The 16,354-nt window shown below is 52.3% G+C and overlaps 2 protein-coding genes across 4 annotated transcripts in view; both read right to left on the bottom strand.

The window, feature by feature from the left end:
* Nucleotides 1–16,354, bottom strand: part of LOC139992617 (protein daughterless) — a 358,939-nt gene that overhangs the window by 83,722 nt on the left and 258,863 nt on the right. The window lies entirely within an intron of this gene.
* LOC139992632 (uncharacterized) overlaps nucleotides 1–16,354 on the bottom strand; it is a 28,403-nt gene that overhangs the window by 1,590 nt on the left and 10,459 nt on the right. Inside the window, exon 2 of one of the 2 annotated variants that reach the window (XR_011801166.1) lies at nucleotides 9,097–9,770. The exons of the other annotated variant lie outside the window; for it this stretch is intronic. The gene's annotated coding sequence lies outside the window, so the exon portion shown is untranslated. The remainder of the gene's footprint in view (nucleotides 1–9,096; nucleotides 9,771–16,354) is intronic. 2 annotated transcript variants of the gene reach the window in all.

Genomic DNA, 16,354 nt, shown 5'->3' with positions numbered 1-16,354 from the left:
TATCGTCGCATCTCCGCGAACGAATTGGTCGAAAGTTTCAAGACGTTGTTCGGCGATCATCGAGCCGACACCTCGTCCGAGCAACTCGTCGACGCGGCTGTTTTCCTTCGTTTAGCCGTATCTTAACAAGGCACTCCATCGCATCGCGCACCGGCCTGATACCGGGATTAAGAAATGATCGAGCCGTCCAGGAACGCGACGAAACACTGCAGACGACGATGACGTGTACCGGGCATGTCAGGCAAGTGGAATGGAGGGGGTGGATCAGCCAGCGGTGGTTGGCCGAAAGAGGGGAAAACTGACTAAAATCACGATGGAAAAAATAAACGATCGCCAGATCTCTCGAGCACGTATTCTCATCTGCGTCGGGGGTGGGGGATAGGAAACGTTGATCACTGTTTTTCCAAGTCCAACTTGCGGGTTCGTGCACTGAGTGTCGAACGGCCGAAGAAGAAGAGATCACGTAATCGAAGGAAAATCCAAGATTCCTTACGTTCCGTTCGGATCGGATGTGATTTCTCAGCGAGGGAGAAGCGTCGTATCGATGATAGCAGCGATCGAGGAAAAAAGAAAAAAACGAGGATCGTGTGTAAACGCACTCGAGCCGCTTCTCTCCTCGGAGTTGGAGCGTCGAGAGAGTGTCCGTCAGGCAAGACGATGCGTTGTTCCAGTATCCGGTTGCAGTCACGAAGACGCAGAAACACCACGACAACGGTAACGATAACGATAGCGACGATCTCGACGACGACGATGACAACGATGATTCACGACGACGACGACGACGACGACTCACGATGACGACGACGACGACGACTCAGGACGACGACGACGACGACGACGACGAGTCACGAAGACGACGACAACGGCGCGTTTACGATGAAGGAAAAAGCTCTCTCCTCTTCCGCGTTCTCGAGTCCTTGACGGAGGAGGAACCGAAACTGACTCGGGTCTGCGGCTCGCGAGAAACGCTAAGTCCTTCTCCGTCGGGGGCCGGTGGTGGCGCGCTTCTCAGACCGCGTGCGTCTGACTAAAAGCCACCCCCTCGTGCCTTAAAGAACGCGTGTTCGGGTAGGGGCGTTGTCTTAGGTGGTGCGCGGTCGCGAAATTTCTGGCTGCCTCCGATCGCCTTTGCCGGCTCCGTTTTCCGCTTAAGAGACTCGCGAGCCAGGGTCCTTAGGACCTGGGCCCCGGCCCAGGTCACCCTCGACCGACGTTCGACCCTTGACCGGTACTCCCACGACCAAAATCTACCTCCGAGAGGACGAAAAACTGAGCCTGCCCTAGGACAGCAGTTTTCAAGCCACCCCTCTTTTCCTTTGCCCCCACCAAACAGCTTACGACGAGGCGCGCGCTCTGTCTCCCCCTTTTCCTCGACACTCTGTTCGGCCACCCCTCGCGCCCTGCTCCTTCTGCACAAGCTCCTCGTCGTGGGTGGGGGACACTCGGCTGCCGACTCCGCCGACGTCTCCGACGGGGGTAGCTTTTCTAAGGGGTGAGAAAGAGAGTGGGGCGAGTGTTTCTCTCTTTTTCCCTTTGCCTCTTTTTCACCTTACCTTCTTCCCTCCACCGATCTATCTATCCTTCTCTTTTTCGCCGCCGTTTCCGTTTCTCCGCCGTGCCTCCTCTATCCTCCCTCTCGAGAAAAGCCTGCGGAAACGCAGGACGCAAGAACTCTCTGACCGATCATCCTCGTCTCGCTGTACCTGAATCGCCGATGCTGCTCTACTCCCTCCGTCCCTGACGCGGCCCCTCGCGTTCCTACGGCAACATAAACACGCGCCTACTTTTCTTCCAAAGTTCGTCCAAGATCGCCCTTGAAAGTACCATCCGAAGCTCGTGAGATGTAACTGGAACGCGTAGCGCGATATGTCGCCTGTCCTTGCTATTTCTTTACGTTTCTCTTTAACCTTAGCGCCTAAATCTTATGTTGTATATACAACCGTGCGAACCTTACGACACGATGAATTCGACTGACCGAAAAATTCTTGTCGAGGGCTCGTGTAAGGGAGGGGGGAGGGGGGTGTAGCTGCAGTCTGAGGTACGCGTAACAAGAAGGGGACCGTCGTATAAAAATGGCCTCCTCCCTTATGCTTCGTATGGCCACACACGCGTGACTAACCAGAACGAGGGGGAGTGGAACGCGCTTTCTTTTTTATCCTTTGCCGCTAGTTCTCCTAACCCCTCGAATCGGATTTTTCCTCGTCGACCGGAAAGTTTTTGCGCCACATGTCTTTCTCATCCTAGCGCGTCCTAGCGCGTCCTAGCGTAGCTGGTACGGACGTTACGTCGTTGTGGTTGTTAGTCGAGCGCGCGTTGCGTTACGTGCTATAAATTCTGACAATTAGCCGCGAAGGAGGGTAGTTTGTTTCCGTCTCGCGGAGATCTCGATCGAATGATAGATCGTCGACCTCGAGCAGGACGTCGACTTTTCAACGGAGGCGCCGATGTTCGTTTCATAGCCGAGGCTGGTCGATGGTCATCCTGCTCGTCTTACGCACCCTCCTCGTCAAATAGACGATCCCTTCCCTTCCTCGTCTAACGTGTCCACCCCCCCACCATCGTGCAAGCTTTCCATCCCTTCCTGCCACGGCAACGTCTTTCCCCTCTACTCTCGTTCTTCTCCTCTTTCTAGCTGTCACTTACTCCCGCGCGAAACACCCTCCACCCTCCAACAGTCTGTCCTTTCCTCTGCCCGCTTTTCCCTTCCTTCGTTCGGCCGCTTTCACCCCCACCACCGGCCGGCGATCCCCACGCGTCGCATTTTTACGTCGGTCTCGTCCTTTTTTCCACGTGGCGTACACGTGGAAGTGTGAGTCCAGGGGGCGGAGAAGCTCACCCTCGTTTTTTTCCGCTCCAACCCCACGGCCGCGTGCTGCGTCGCCTCGTACACAGCGTCCACCCTACCCCATACCGTTCACCGTCTAGAGATAACCACGAGACCACGCTTTCCACGCTTCAGGTGGACGAAAGTTGCCGCAAGAAAGTAGCCCGTCCGTGGATTCTTCGTTGGCCCGCTGCCTTCGTCCCCTTTGCTACCCTTGCGCGACACGCACGTGCAAACGCTTAACCGTGCGTGAAGATTCGTGCTCGGTGGACCTCGAGCTTTTCTTCTCGCGCGAGTTCAAAGAGTTTGAGAGTGCGATCGAGAGAGAGAGAGAGAGAGAGAGAGAGAGAGGTAGATAGATAGAGAGGGCGATGTCGTGGATCACCTAACCTTTTCGTTTCGTCGTCGTCGTCGAGAGTAGAAGAGAGAAGAAGAGAGAAGACGATCGAACCAGTTCAATGGATAAAACGTTCGTGTTTTGGAAACGTCGACACGTGCCACTCGATCTATCTGCCGACGAATCTGACAGATGTCCGTAACCGTACGTACGAGCATTTTTCCATCGGGCATCTGCATAAACACGCAAAACTGAGGCGCGGGGGTGTATACGAAACGAGGGGGCCCTGTACCAGGATCACGATCGAACTTCCGGTCGCGACAGCCTGTTACCGACGTAGGAATTTCGGCGAGGTTGCGAAAGAGAAAGTACGTACGGTTCCTCCCTCGCGTTTCGTAACGTACGCGATACAACGTTCGATCTACAAATCGTTCCACATTCCTCGTAAGAGGAATCGTTGACGAGTCTCGCGAAACGAACGACCAATAGCGTGAAGCAGGCTCTCACCCGGAGGAAGCGCCCTATCTACTAATTCCCCGTTTACTAACCGATGAGAGCTATCTACGATCAAAATAACCGGGCGGGTAGACCGCGGGTTACCCGGCGATATTTTTCAAGTAGCCCGCAAACTTTTACGACGGGAAAAATACGCACGAATTTATGGACTAAGGCGATATGTGGACGCATGGGAAGGGGAGACCGGGCATTGGGCAATCGAGGCTCGTTTTAAATTACAAATGAACCGGCGGCAGGGTAAAAACAGGTGAGAGTCGAGGCTCTTTTGCGAAGGGTGGGTGGATCGCGAGCTGCATGCGCACATATGCACCGGATAGCGTTCGCACGGGCCGTTCGAGAGAACGAGCGAGCGAGCGAGCGAGCGAGCGAGTGAACGAACGAACGAACGAACGAACGAACGAACGAACGAACGAACGAACGACCAATTGCACCTACGTACGTGCACACGTTCATGTAACATTTTAGATCCCAATCCCGATCCCGATTCCCCCTGATCCCGATCGGCAGCTGGAGTCTCGACGAGCCAGCCGACACAGAAGGATACTCGAGTCGGTGCATACGACGACGTGCACGTGTACTTGCATCTTGGCGGCCAGTTGTGCCGCGCCGCGCCGCGACTCTCCTTTTCTCTTTCATTCGTCTCGTTTTCATTCGTCCCATCCTTCTTCCCTCTTTTCTCTCTCTCTCTCTCTCTCTCTCTCTCTCTGTGTGTTTGTGTTTGTGTGTGTGTGTGTGTGTGTGTGAATCAACTCGATCGACTTCCCTGATAGAACCGACCGGCCTCCGCGTAGGAAGACATTTGTCTTCTGGCCCTGATCTTGCCTTCTTTCTTTCGATTGTCCGCCTTCTCGGCCAAAACGAGACCCTCGACCTGCTCTCCGTTCAACCGCCTCCGATGCCAACCGCGTTTTCTCGATACACTTTGAATATCTTACGCGTACAGACTTGACTTTGTCAGATCGTACCTTTGCTTCCTGCTGAGCGCATAGAATATCGCGGTACGCGTTGTCGTGTACTTTGTCTCTCCAATCCATCACTGTATTAATACAACGTATTAATACACCGTATTGATAGTACGCTAACACGCTAGCACGCCAATAAAGCGAAAGGTTACTTTTTATTACTATACGCGTATAATTACATCATCAGCTCGTGCTTAATGGTCGAACGGAGCATCGAAACGACAGCGAAATTTTGACTGCTGTTCGTGTGAAGTAGCCTCGTCGTCGATTCATCCCCTCGAGAGGAAACTACCCCGTGACGAAGTGACGCCTGGTGGCGGGCCAACGAACCAGGGCCGAACGAATACAGAAAAGGGTGACTCGTTCTCTTAGGTTTCTGTCTGTGCTAACCGTTTGGCGTCGCGCGAGATTATCGATCCGATTGCTTTGCAAGTGCGCGATCCGTGCTCGATCCGTGTAAGCAGAATGAAAATATAATATTTCTCGAAGAAAGCGACGCGTCTGTCCGAACATTGGTAACAATTGGAACAATTGGTAAGCGGAAAACTGGTTCGACGCCGGATATGAATCGTGAGAGATAAACACGATCTCGAAATGGAAACGACGAAACGACGAGTCGGTGGATAAAACGCGACGCAAAGTATCGAAACTGCAATCCGGATTAAGAATTCTAACGGTAGCAGTGCTCGCCAGTAGGATGAAATGAGCGACGCGTCCGGCGCATTACGCAATGAAAGAAACAAATGAAGCTTAATAGAAAAACTGCCCGCGCTAGAAAAACCATTCCATCGTGCGTTTAGTACAGCTGCGGCAGAAAGTGCGCTCGCGTTTCTACACCCTTCGTCCGATCATCGTTCGAGATTTCCTTTCGAGAGAAAAAACGAACTTCCTTTTCTCTGATAATTATCGCTTAGTCGCCGAAAAGTAAATTCCAGTACGATTACGCGGAAAAGAGAAGAGGCCACGCAGCAGCGATTCATCCACCGGAATCTCGTCATCCTAGGATCATTGTAGAGAGCGAGGGAAATGTGGCGAATTTGTCCGAGTTGTTTGCACGAGCGTCCCGTTATTGACGATGATCGACAAAATCCGCGCCATGTACCGAACATCGATTCGACGAACACTGTTTTCGCTCACACACCTCGACAGAGCTATGAATTTTGTAGAATTGAAAAAGGAAAAAGAAAATGGGGAAAAGAAAAAAGAGAGAAAGAACGGAGAGAGGACACGTATCGGTGTTGACGCGTCGATCGAAGATAAAAGAATCGCGGTGCCGTGGCGCGATGGTGTGCGCGCGAGATCGATTTTTCGATTCGCCAACGGCAAGGACGTTCGATTTCCTATTAATTCATTCTGACGGAAAATCGCGGGCGTACCGAGGCGCGTGTTCCCGTTCGAGATCAAAGTGTCGAGGAAACTCGGCGCGGACACGCCGCAACGAGTCTGTGAAACGCGTCGTTCGCATTTTTCCCGACTGTACACGTACCACCACTGTCGTCGTCTGTGGCTATGTCAATAGGAGCCAATCTAAGTACATATGCACACACAGATGTAATGCAACGCGCGGCGGTGCACGCTCTGTAGACCGTGATGCAATCGTGCCTCGTGCCTCGTGTCTCGCGCGGTTTCGACATTCTCTTTGCCCCGCGTTATGCACAAAGTGCGGCAACGAGTGCCGTGGCATAAAATTGATGCGATTCGATTCACAGACAAACATCGTCCTCCGCTCGATCGTCTCGTCTGCTATCTGGTCTTGCAGCCGGGCCGATCGATTTCGATCGTTGGCGCAGCTCGGACGGACAAAGCGTAGAAGAGAGATGAGAAGCGTTGGATCGCGAGAACGGCTGCTGCCATTTTTCGCGACTCGCCGCGAACGAACACGGAGATAAGATAAGAGAACGCGGATCCAGGATCAAGGTGACGAAGATAAGAGCTTGGTCGGAGATCGAACCGTATCACGAGACGACCGACTTGCGGTTGCCGTTGCGGTTGAAAATACGAGAAGAAACGGTCGAAGATCGGCCAGCGATTGCATTCTGGTCTTTCGTCGTCGATGACTGGAGAAGAGAGAAGCGAAGAGAAGAGAAGAGAAGAGAAGAGAAGAGAAGAGAAGAGAAGAGAAGAGAAGAGAAGAGAGGGTGCAAGTATAGAGATTCTTGCGATTTAAACAGTAGTTGGAATTGCGATTGCCGTTATTTCGCGGAGGGTGGGATAACAGAGGGGGTAGGCCGTTAATCGCGGCGAATGCGAACGGTCTGGACGGAAATAGCCGGGCGGCCGAGCGATCGCCGAAAGTTGGACGGTTTTTTAGGGGGTCGAAACGCAGCTCGACCGATCGGGAAGGGGAATTTTCCGTGGAAATCATCGACGTGTCCCGGGTCATCGACGAGCTCGAACCCGGAACACGAAACAGACACGCGTGCAAACGCATGTGCACGTACTAGCGGGAATAGGAAGGTGGTAGGCCGGTGTCTCGTATATCGGGGTGGTGGTTCCCGCATAGAACGCCGTGCGACGGCCTCCCATTGGCCTCCCATTGGCCGGTCCGGGGGTGGCTCGCTGCAGTCATCGATTCAGGCAGTCATTGGCTGACTCGGCCCCGGCCGCCATTTTGAATGACTCCGGGATCAATACGCGGGGTGTGGAAAAAAAAAGCATGCAGGCCCGCCACCCTCTCCCTTCTCTCTTGCTTCTCTCTTGCTTCTCTCTTGCTTCTCTCGCCCTTCTCTCGCCCTTCTCTCGCCCTTCTCACGCTTTCTCGCTCTCTTGCTCTCTCGTTAGCTCGCTCTCGCTCACGCTCACCCTAGTTCATGCTACCACCGACACCGAGTTGCATCGCCTCCTCTTTCCACCGAGGGGCACCCTAACGCCTTTCCGCTCCTGTCGACCACCCCCTGCTGGTATTCCCGGCGCAACAACAACGACCATCGACGAACCCAGCCAAATGGGATGATAGACCGATGCGCGTTCCTACACGTAAACCCTGTACAGTCCCGCGCGTTCGTTTTCGCTTGTATGGAACGACCAAGTAGCGGCGGCAGCAGCACCAGCAGCACCGACCACCCCTTCGCTTGAAAATCATCGAAAAAAAAAAAAAATAAAAAAATAAAAAATAAAAAAATAAAAAAAAGAAGAATGCCTGGCGAAAGCGCGCTGCTGCCGATTCCCCGCAACGCGTCACCCACTCGCCACCCATCCCCGTCGTCGTCATTTTCGTTGGTTCGTTCGCCAAATGAACGTAACGTTCGCGTGTTGCGCGTTGCTACGTTGCATGCAGCGAGCGGCCGGTTTTCAAGCCAGACCTCCGGTTGCGAAATAGGAAATTTCAAATCGAAGCCCGGCTCACACCACCACCTCGTCTTTCGCCTCACCCCGCCGATCATCGGGTACGGCTCCCGGGTCTGCCAGCGGTGCGTCATCGTCGCACGGAAAATAAAATGATTTCGAGCGAGGTCCGCGCCCGATTCGCAATTTTTCTCGCCACTCTCCCTCCTCCCCTCGCTCCGCTGAGCTTTTCGTCGCTGGTAGTTCGCATCGGGCCGCGCATTCTCCGCTATATTTCTTCGACCAGATTCTCTGGCCCGGCGATATTCGACGATACCACCACTGCTGTTTCCACGATGCCGATTTTCACCACCGTCTCTGGCATTTTTCCCTCGGTAATCGAATTTTTTTTCCAACCGTTGGCCGATACGAGGGCTCGATACCAATTTGTCGGGTCTTGCTAGAGAGACTCGATACACGTGTCGCGGCCAGCAGTTAACAACTTTTTAGCTCGGAACGGCCGGTTCCCTCGATCGTGTACGATCCCGCGAGATACCAGAAACCGTGTACGATATCGTCGTTCGATCCGACACCCGAACGATTTTCTGCTCGTCAGCCGGACTTTGTTTACTCGTAGAAAGATTCCAAGATCGTCGCGTGTGCAGCGATTCGACGCGAGATCGGCCCAGTCATCGTACCTTGCATCGTAGTTGCATACTACTTAATAATCTGCGAATTATAATGATAATGCCTGTAATGGCAATACTACGGGGCAACAGTAGTGATTACACCGTAGTTGCTATGATTACGGACGATCTGGCGTTTAACCGATTTACTGTAATAAGTGTTGCAGCCGTGGCAAGCGGTGCTGTACGCACGAAAGTATACAATTACGGAGAGGCAACTTTGTGGCGGTCGTTGCTGGGTGTGCCGTTCCGTAAAGGGCTGTCATTATATCGCAAGTGGTAAGACGTTTCGCGAAGAAAGTCCGCGTTCCAGTGATCTATCGGTTGGATCCACGAATTTCGCAATTACGCGAGAGTTTGTTATCGGCGATTAAAACGGACGATGATCGCGTTAGTGGCAAGTTTTCGCGGATACGCGGGGGAGATGATGGAGCTTACTCTATCGGCCAGTACCATGCAGCATGCCATGCAAATACGTTTCCGGCGATTTGACTTTCTAGTACTTACGTTTGGAACCGAACTAATTGAAACAAGGACATAAGGCTTCTCTTGGTAGCAACGACTTTTAGATCACATTTTTAGTTATTAAGAATTTTATGGTTTTTTTTCATTTTTCGCTTTTAAAATTTACGTTTAAAATCTAAAGTTTCTCAAAACTTGTTAAAAATATACTTTAGTCATATCTTTACAATTTACTTTGTTAGGCGTCTAAAGTGTTTTTTTGTTATTTTTTTTTTTTTTTATTATTCTTTTTCCCCCCTGTGTGTTTCCTCTGTTTCTTGCTTGTTCCTTCGACAGTGTAGGTATACTCTTCTTTCTTAAGGCAATGCTTTTTTTTTGTTTAATTTCGTTTCTTCTCTTTTTTTGTGCTTTTTTGGAATTTTTTTTTCTTCGTTATCCCTTTTCCTCTTCACCTTTTGCTTCTGCTTCTTCTCTTTTTCTTCTTCTTCTTCTTCTTCCGTTTTTTCGTCGTCTTCTTCTTACTTGTTGTAATTTCGAAATGAGGAACGTTCGAACGAAAGCTTTGTCTAAATAATCAAGTCCGGTTTCGGCAGAAACTTAAGAGGAGTTGTTCAGACTTTGTGTTTCACAGACAGAAATCGGTGCGTGTTTCGAAAACGGTGAAATTAATTTTTCAATGAAATAACTATGACAACACATAACAACACAGTGCGACGCGTCTGAAACAGAAAATATACGCGGGGGGGGGGGGTCGTTTAGAATCTGAGTCGCCCTTCTTTTTCTTTTTTTTTTTTTTTTTTTTTTCGTTTTTCAAGTCGATCTACTTCGCGCGATTTACGATCGGGTTTTCGCGCGTTTCGACGCGGTTCGCGGTACACCGCCGAAGGACCGAGAATCGCGACGAGCAAATACGATAAATCGACGACCGAATAAACGAACGTTGGCTTGGACGAACGAACATTCGGAGAAGGAAAGACTTGGGAAATGGGTGGGAAAAGTCGAGATCGGCGTTGCACGCTATAGGACGGATAATGTGTCTGAAAGCTGAAAAATGCAAGACAAGAGAAAGAGAAAGGACGAGAGACGAGAATGATCCTGCTTGGGATCTGCGATCATCGATACATCGTAGGAAGATCGTGGCGTCCGCTATCGACGTAGGCCCTTATCGACGTATCCCCTTGCACGAGGGGTTAAGTTGTTAGCCTGGTCGGCGTAAGAGGTTCGAATTTCCCGCGGGACGAAAGGAAAAACCTTGATCGTAAGAAGAGGCCCACGTGACCCGAGGAACGAATGAGCGTCTTTGCTACCCCCGCCGTGGCCACCCCCTTTCCACCCCCTCCAGCTGGTGGTTCCCCTTCTAGGGAGGCGCGCGGCGTCGCTCCTTGCGCGTCGTAGTAAGACGCGTCGGGAGGCTGGTTCTGTCTTTCTCTCTCTGCCGTCGGCTCTCGTTGCCAGCCTCTTTCTCTTCCTCGCTCCTCACGCTTTCCCGGACTTTTCTCCCCCACGTGCTTCTCGCGACTCGCCAGTGTCTGCTGGTACGTCGCGGGATGGTGATCTTGGTAGAAAGCAGTCTCCTTCTTTCTCCTTCCTCCTTCCTCCTTCCACCTTTCCCTCTCTCCTTCTATCTCAAACCCTTCTTTCTCCTTCTCATTCTCCTTCTCATCCTCCTTCTCTTCCTTCTTCTCTTCCTGTCTCTCTCTCCCTCTCTCTCTCTCTCTCTCTCTCTCTCTTTCTTTCTCTCTCTGTCTCTCTTGGGTGTTTCACCTCGTCCCGCGCCCTCGTTCCCGACGCAAAGTCGCTTTCGCGAACACGCTCTGATCTCTCTCACCATCGGACGTCCCACGATCAACCGGCCCGCTATTCCCGGTCCTTCTTTCGCCTCGAACGTTACGACGATAACGCGACGCGCCCCCGCGATTCTCCCAAGAGTTGCGGCGACTCAGCTCCGACTCGAACTCCTCTCCCCATGACTAAGGAACACCTCGCGCGCACCGAACACGATTTCTTCGACGATCGCGCAACGAAACGCCGATATTTTAGGAAAATTTCGGTAACCTTTGATAGAGGCATTGCGAGCATCCCCGTGTCTGAGTAGCAACTGCGCCGTGGCCCCGTGCCGGGCACCCCCACCTCACCTCCTCGCCGCCTCTATCACACCACCGAGCCACCAACCCTCTCTCGGACGCGCACCCCTCGACCTCCCCAACAGCCCCGCGGCCCTCCTAGCCTCTCTCTCGCCCCATCGCAGCCCTCTCTGCCGGACCTTGTCCCGTTCTCGACCATCCACCACCCCCTTGCCCACCCTCGCGACCAGCGCTACTGCCCCATGCGCTGAAGCGCCTCTCTCTGCGCTCTCCTGCGTTTGCGTTTTGCGCTGCGCAAACCCCGCCAGGTGGATAACGACGTGCTCGGCGCCTACGCCGATCATCTCGTCCTCTGCTCTCCCTCTCCTCTTCCTTCTCTGTTCGCCTCTCTTTTCCTCTCGGTCTGCCTCTTGCATCGTTCTCGGTGTGCGCCGTCTTTGGTCACGATCGGCGTTAGGGTTGCATCCGATTTTCCTCGATGAATCACTTTTCAGGCGTGTCCGGTGGCGATACAGGGAGGACGAACGACGAGCCGCCACGGCCTTGCTTTGCCACGCCGCTCACGCAAAAGAACAGCAATATCTCCGGCAACGTTTGCTCTTTCGAACGTCGCCCGCGTACCTACCCGCCGGCTGCGTTCGTTTTATCGATTATTTCGATTGCTACGCCGGTGATTCGGCTGCACCGGCATTCATGACTCCGAAATTCCTCCCTCGAATTTCATTTACCAATGCACCGTTCGCTATTTCACCCGAGGTATTTCCGCTACTTTTCCGTTCGATGGGAATTTTTCCTGCGGAACGACCGGCTATTTCGACCGGCTATTATGATACGTACGTACGTATTCATATATAGACGAAAGAAAAGAAAAAAAGAAAGAAGAAAAGTGAGAACGGAGCGGAAAGGTAAAGGGTAATTAGCTCGCTCGCAGGGAACCAACAATAATAAGTTTCTCGGCGGGCAATATCAGATATATAGCTGGCGTTGAAACTCTTGGACTACGCGATACGTGTACGTACGTACAGCGGCGGATACGTGGTATATGCTTTAAGTTCGCGATCGTAAGTTCTCTGTCGCGATCTACGGATCGTTGTCTGGAAAAGTCATTTATTTTTATTCTCGATTCGTGGACGTTTCGGACAGCGGAAAGCGGGAAGCGGAAAGCAGCGACGGAATTGCGTTAGTCGAGTTAGGAAAAAACGCGTTTCCGTTTAACGTTGCAATTAATCTCGTCGCAACAGTTTTCCAGACGTGGGCTTTCCAGCTGTTTACGATGCTTCGTTTCCACGATAGAGTGGTTTGTAAACGACGAGGGGTGGCTTCTCTATCACACCCAATAACGATTCGGAGGCGTTATCGCGGCTTTACATCCCTTTGGCCCCAGCGTGACAGTAAGGTTAGCACGTCGTTGTTGCGTACACGCCAGAATGGACTTGGCGTTCGCCGTGTATTCCGAATACCGTCGTCAACCGCAACTCGTCTCGTGCTTGCTTCACGAGACAGCGATTCGTTGCCGCGAAAACGAACAAAGTCGATCGTGATAGGCAAAATTACGACATGATGTTTCGGTACTTGGTCGGTACTTGGGCCCAGAGAAGATCGAGTCTCGAGACTCGTTGCGAAAATGTGTTCGGTGAAAGCGGCCGGACGATCGTCGTTGAAATTTCGATAAACGACGCGATTCGCGAGACAAGCCTGGCTGGCGCAGTCGAACTCGTTCGTTGCGGAGTTTCGAGGCGAGTTTTACCGAGAATTCCTGCGCCACTCGCGGTCTGGAAGATTTCGCCCTGCCGTCGTGGCAAATAGCAATTGGGGGGTGTTAGCGTGACACTACGTGCCAACCCACCATCCCAACGATAAGGTTAACATAACATCGTTGCGTACGCGACGTAACAGAGTACGTACACCGTCGTATTTCGAATCCTAGCGCTGACCGCAACTCGCTCCATCGCGTTTCCACGGGGGTTGATCGACCACCCCCAGAACGGCGTGCCTCGCCTCTGGAAATTCTCCAGCTGCATTCCCTAGCGCGAGCCTTTCGTCGATAGACCAGATCTTATTACGATTGCTAGACTGCTACTATAGACGAAATACAGTCCGAAGAACGCGCGGCTAGAAACTTTTCTGTGTCTGTGTATATTTTTTTATCCTTTTATCGCGCGTGTCGCGTTTTTCCAATGAACTTTGTTCGTAAAACGTATCCGACGCCTACCGATGGTCGACGATGATTTTTAGAATCGAACGATCGATGCAATTTATTTCCACACGATTCGCATCGGGTTTTCGTCGTACGTTTCAGGTGTCTTCCATTTTCGTACGTTCCGCCACCGAACCAAATGTTATAACGCGATACGATATGGTCTGTATAACCGAATCGTCGACGAAATCTGTTTTCACCCGTTCGACGGGAATCGGTACCGATCTCGCTTTCATCTACGAACGTTCGCACCCCTTCTTTTTTCCTTTCTCCCCCCTCTCTCTCTCTCTCTCTTTCTTTCTTCCTTTTATTTCTTTCTTTTCTCTTTTTGCGCATCGAGCGCACAAACGAGCCTCCACGAGGCTCGAGGAAGAGGAACCCACTCGAGTAAGGGACGGCGGCTACCGGGAGAAAAGAGGGATTCCATGCGAAGACCCTCCCCTGGCTTCTTCGTCTTCCCATCGTCGACGGTGGTTCCCCGTAATTGTATCGATTGTCTTAGAACGACACTGTCCCGACCGTTGAAACGTCCCGAAAGGTGAATGCCGCTACCTATCCTCCCCTCCCAGTCCCTGCCCGTATTTTGCTTCGGGCCGACGTCAGGGTTGACCCCTTTTGTTGTTTCGTACGTGGAAAAATAAAAATTCCTAACCGGATGAAAGTTTGACCTGAATCTTTTTGTCGATCACGAGGGGCGCAGGGGGAAACAATGGCCCTGCTTGATTTGCATATACGGACAGGCGGGCACCATCGTGACACGTGGTACATCCCAAAGACCGCGTTCCTTTCACCAACCGCCGTGTCTCTCGTCATCGTGAACCGCGAGAAACGCGCTCGCAGGAAACATAATAAAAAAAAAAAAATCTGCTGCTGCTCTAGGTACATGAGGAGCGGAGCGGTCGGTCTTCCGTTTCATCTTCCACCACCGGTCGTATTTCGGCCACTTCGGCGATTTCATCGAACAACGATGAGAGCTAACCTCCACGAACCACGTTCCGAATCGAATCGCGTCGCGCTAAAGGTGCGATGAGAGCGTGCAGCTCTCTCTCTCTCTCTCTTTCTCTCCCTCCCTTCGACGTCCCTTCGACGACCCTTCGCTATATACAGGATAATCATAATAAGGAGAGGAGGACCGGTTGACCAACGGATAGAACCGCTGGGGACGATAAAACAATCGGGGCTGATTTTTTGCCGCGCCAGCTGCAACGGACCGCTGTCGGATAGACGAATTCGACCCCGCTGGACGGGCCGGCCGAATTCTTTCGCGCACCTTCCCTTCCACGCGATCCGGCCGATTGTTGTACGTTGCCGCGTTCGGACCAACGCAACGTCGGATCATCGTTCGGTACGTTGGTCGGCAGCCATCGCGGGGCACGAGCATGGACGTGAAAATATCGACGATTTCACGGGTTTCAAGAACGCCGTTCGTCGAACAATGGTTGGGACAATAGTTTCGTGGCGTTATTTAAAACAAGGGTAAAGGAGGAGGAAGTCGGTGAAGAGAGGACACCCTTCTTGGCCGGCCGCCTAATGATCGGCGGACAAGACGGCTGGAAAGACGAGGGAGGAAGCTGGATGGCTCGCTTGTCCCGGGTAATTAGTAAAAACAAAGGAGAAGCCTGGCCGCGAGAAAGAGCCGCGGGAAATGGCCGTCTGAGAGGAAGGCAAGAAGTGGAGACGGCGCGCGAGCATCAGATAAAATCTAAATGAGAAAGTAATCCCTCGAAGAGTCGAGGCTGGAAAGTTACGACCGCGACGGAGAACCGGCGAGAACGATGGCGGAGGAAGGTCAGTAGGGAGGAAGATTTTGGCCACGCGACTCCTTTTTCGCGGTAGGTCATGGCACCTGAATTCTCGCGTGGTCTCTTCCCCGTTGTAAACACCTAGCGTGCGATGTGACCTAGCTGCGCTATCGGGCTAAGCGCGTGCTTAACCTAACCCAACCTAACGCGTCGACACACGTTCGCACACACGCAACCACGCCACGCCACGCCACCAACCAGCTACGTGTATGGGCAGCCCCTATCGATTCCAGTCCGTGAAAATAACGGAATCTCGTGGCGCGCTTTCGCCAACTTCCACGCACCCTCCACGTTGCTAACCAGCCGTTTTTCACCCCCTCGAGTAGAACGTTGCCGCCGCGTCGTGCCGCGCCGCGCCGCGCCGCGCCGCGAGCCCCGCCAGGGAGAACGAAGGTAATCAAATGAAAACAAAAATCACAGGCCAACCTCAACCTCCGCGCGGAAGAAAGTTAAGCGGGCAACTTTTACCTTTTTCGCCGCAATTTGCGGCCGATTCAACCGTGGCCACCCTCTCGAGCTACCCTTCAGTCGCTAGCTATTCTTCGAGTACTTTCTACCCAACCTCCAACGTTGTTGGACACTTTGCTTGAAGATGTCGAGACGAAGATAGCGCCTAGTTCTTCATTCGTCTCTCTCTCTCTCTCTCACACACACACACACACTCACTCTCTGTCTGTCTGTCTGTCTGTCAGGTGCTTTTATTTCGTTCGTTTCGAAAGAAGATACTATCGCTTCGTCGAAGAAATTTGCTTCGCTGGTTATTGGCAAAACATTATATCCCATATCCTGCCCTTTGTTACCTCGCCGTCTTCGCGTGCTTTTCGAGTCGAGCAACGTCTTTATCGCCAGTCTGTGACCACCTATGGACGAGGAAACACGCGGACATTGCCGATAAATACCGATAAATATCGTGATCATTATCCCCGAGATATGTCGGTTATTAGGTAGAGAAGTAGAAACGCGAGAAAATTGGAGGCAGCCCGAGTTAACTGGCGGTGAAACCTTTTCGTGTATGCAGTTTCCTGCGCCCGAGTTAACTCGGTCGATTAAGGCAACGGGTTAAATGGAAGCAAATGGTCGTTGGCCAAGAGCGAGTGAGATCGAGAGTTGCCGATGTTTCGAGTCCTCGACGCGAATTCTTTTCGCGGAAAGAAGCTCGCGTAGATTGATTTTCGTCCCGGTTCCTGATTTACTACCGTTCGTTCGTTCCGTCAAACGAT

Source organism: Bombus fervidus, chromosome 12 (assembly GCF_041682495.2).
Source record: "Bombus fervidus isolate BK054 chromosome 12, iyBomFerv1, whole genome shotgun sequence".
NCBI lineage: Eukaryota > Metazoa > Arthropoda > Insecta > Hymenoptera > Apidae > Bombus > Bombus fervidus.
The sequence above is the reverse complement of the archived record's forward strand: the minus strand, read 5'-3'. Positions and strand labels throughout refer to the sequence as shown.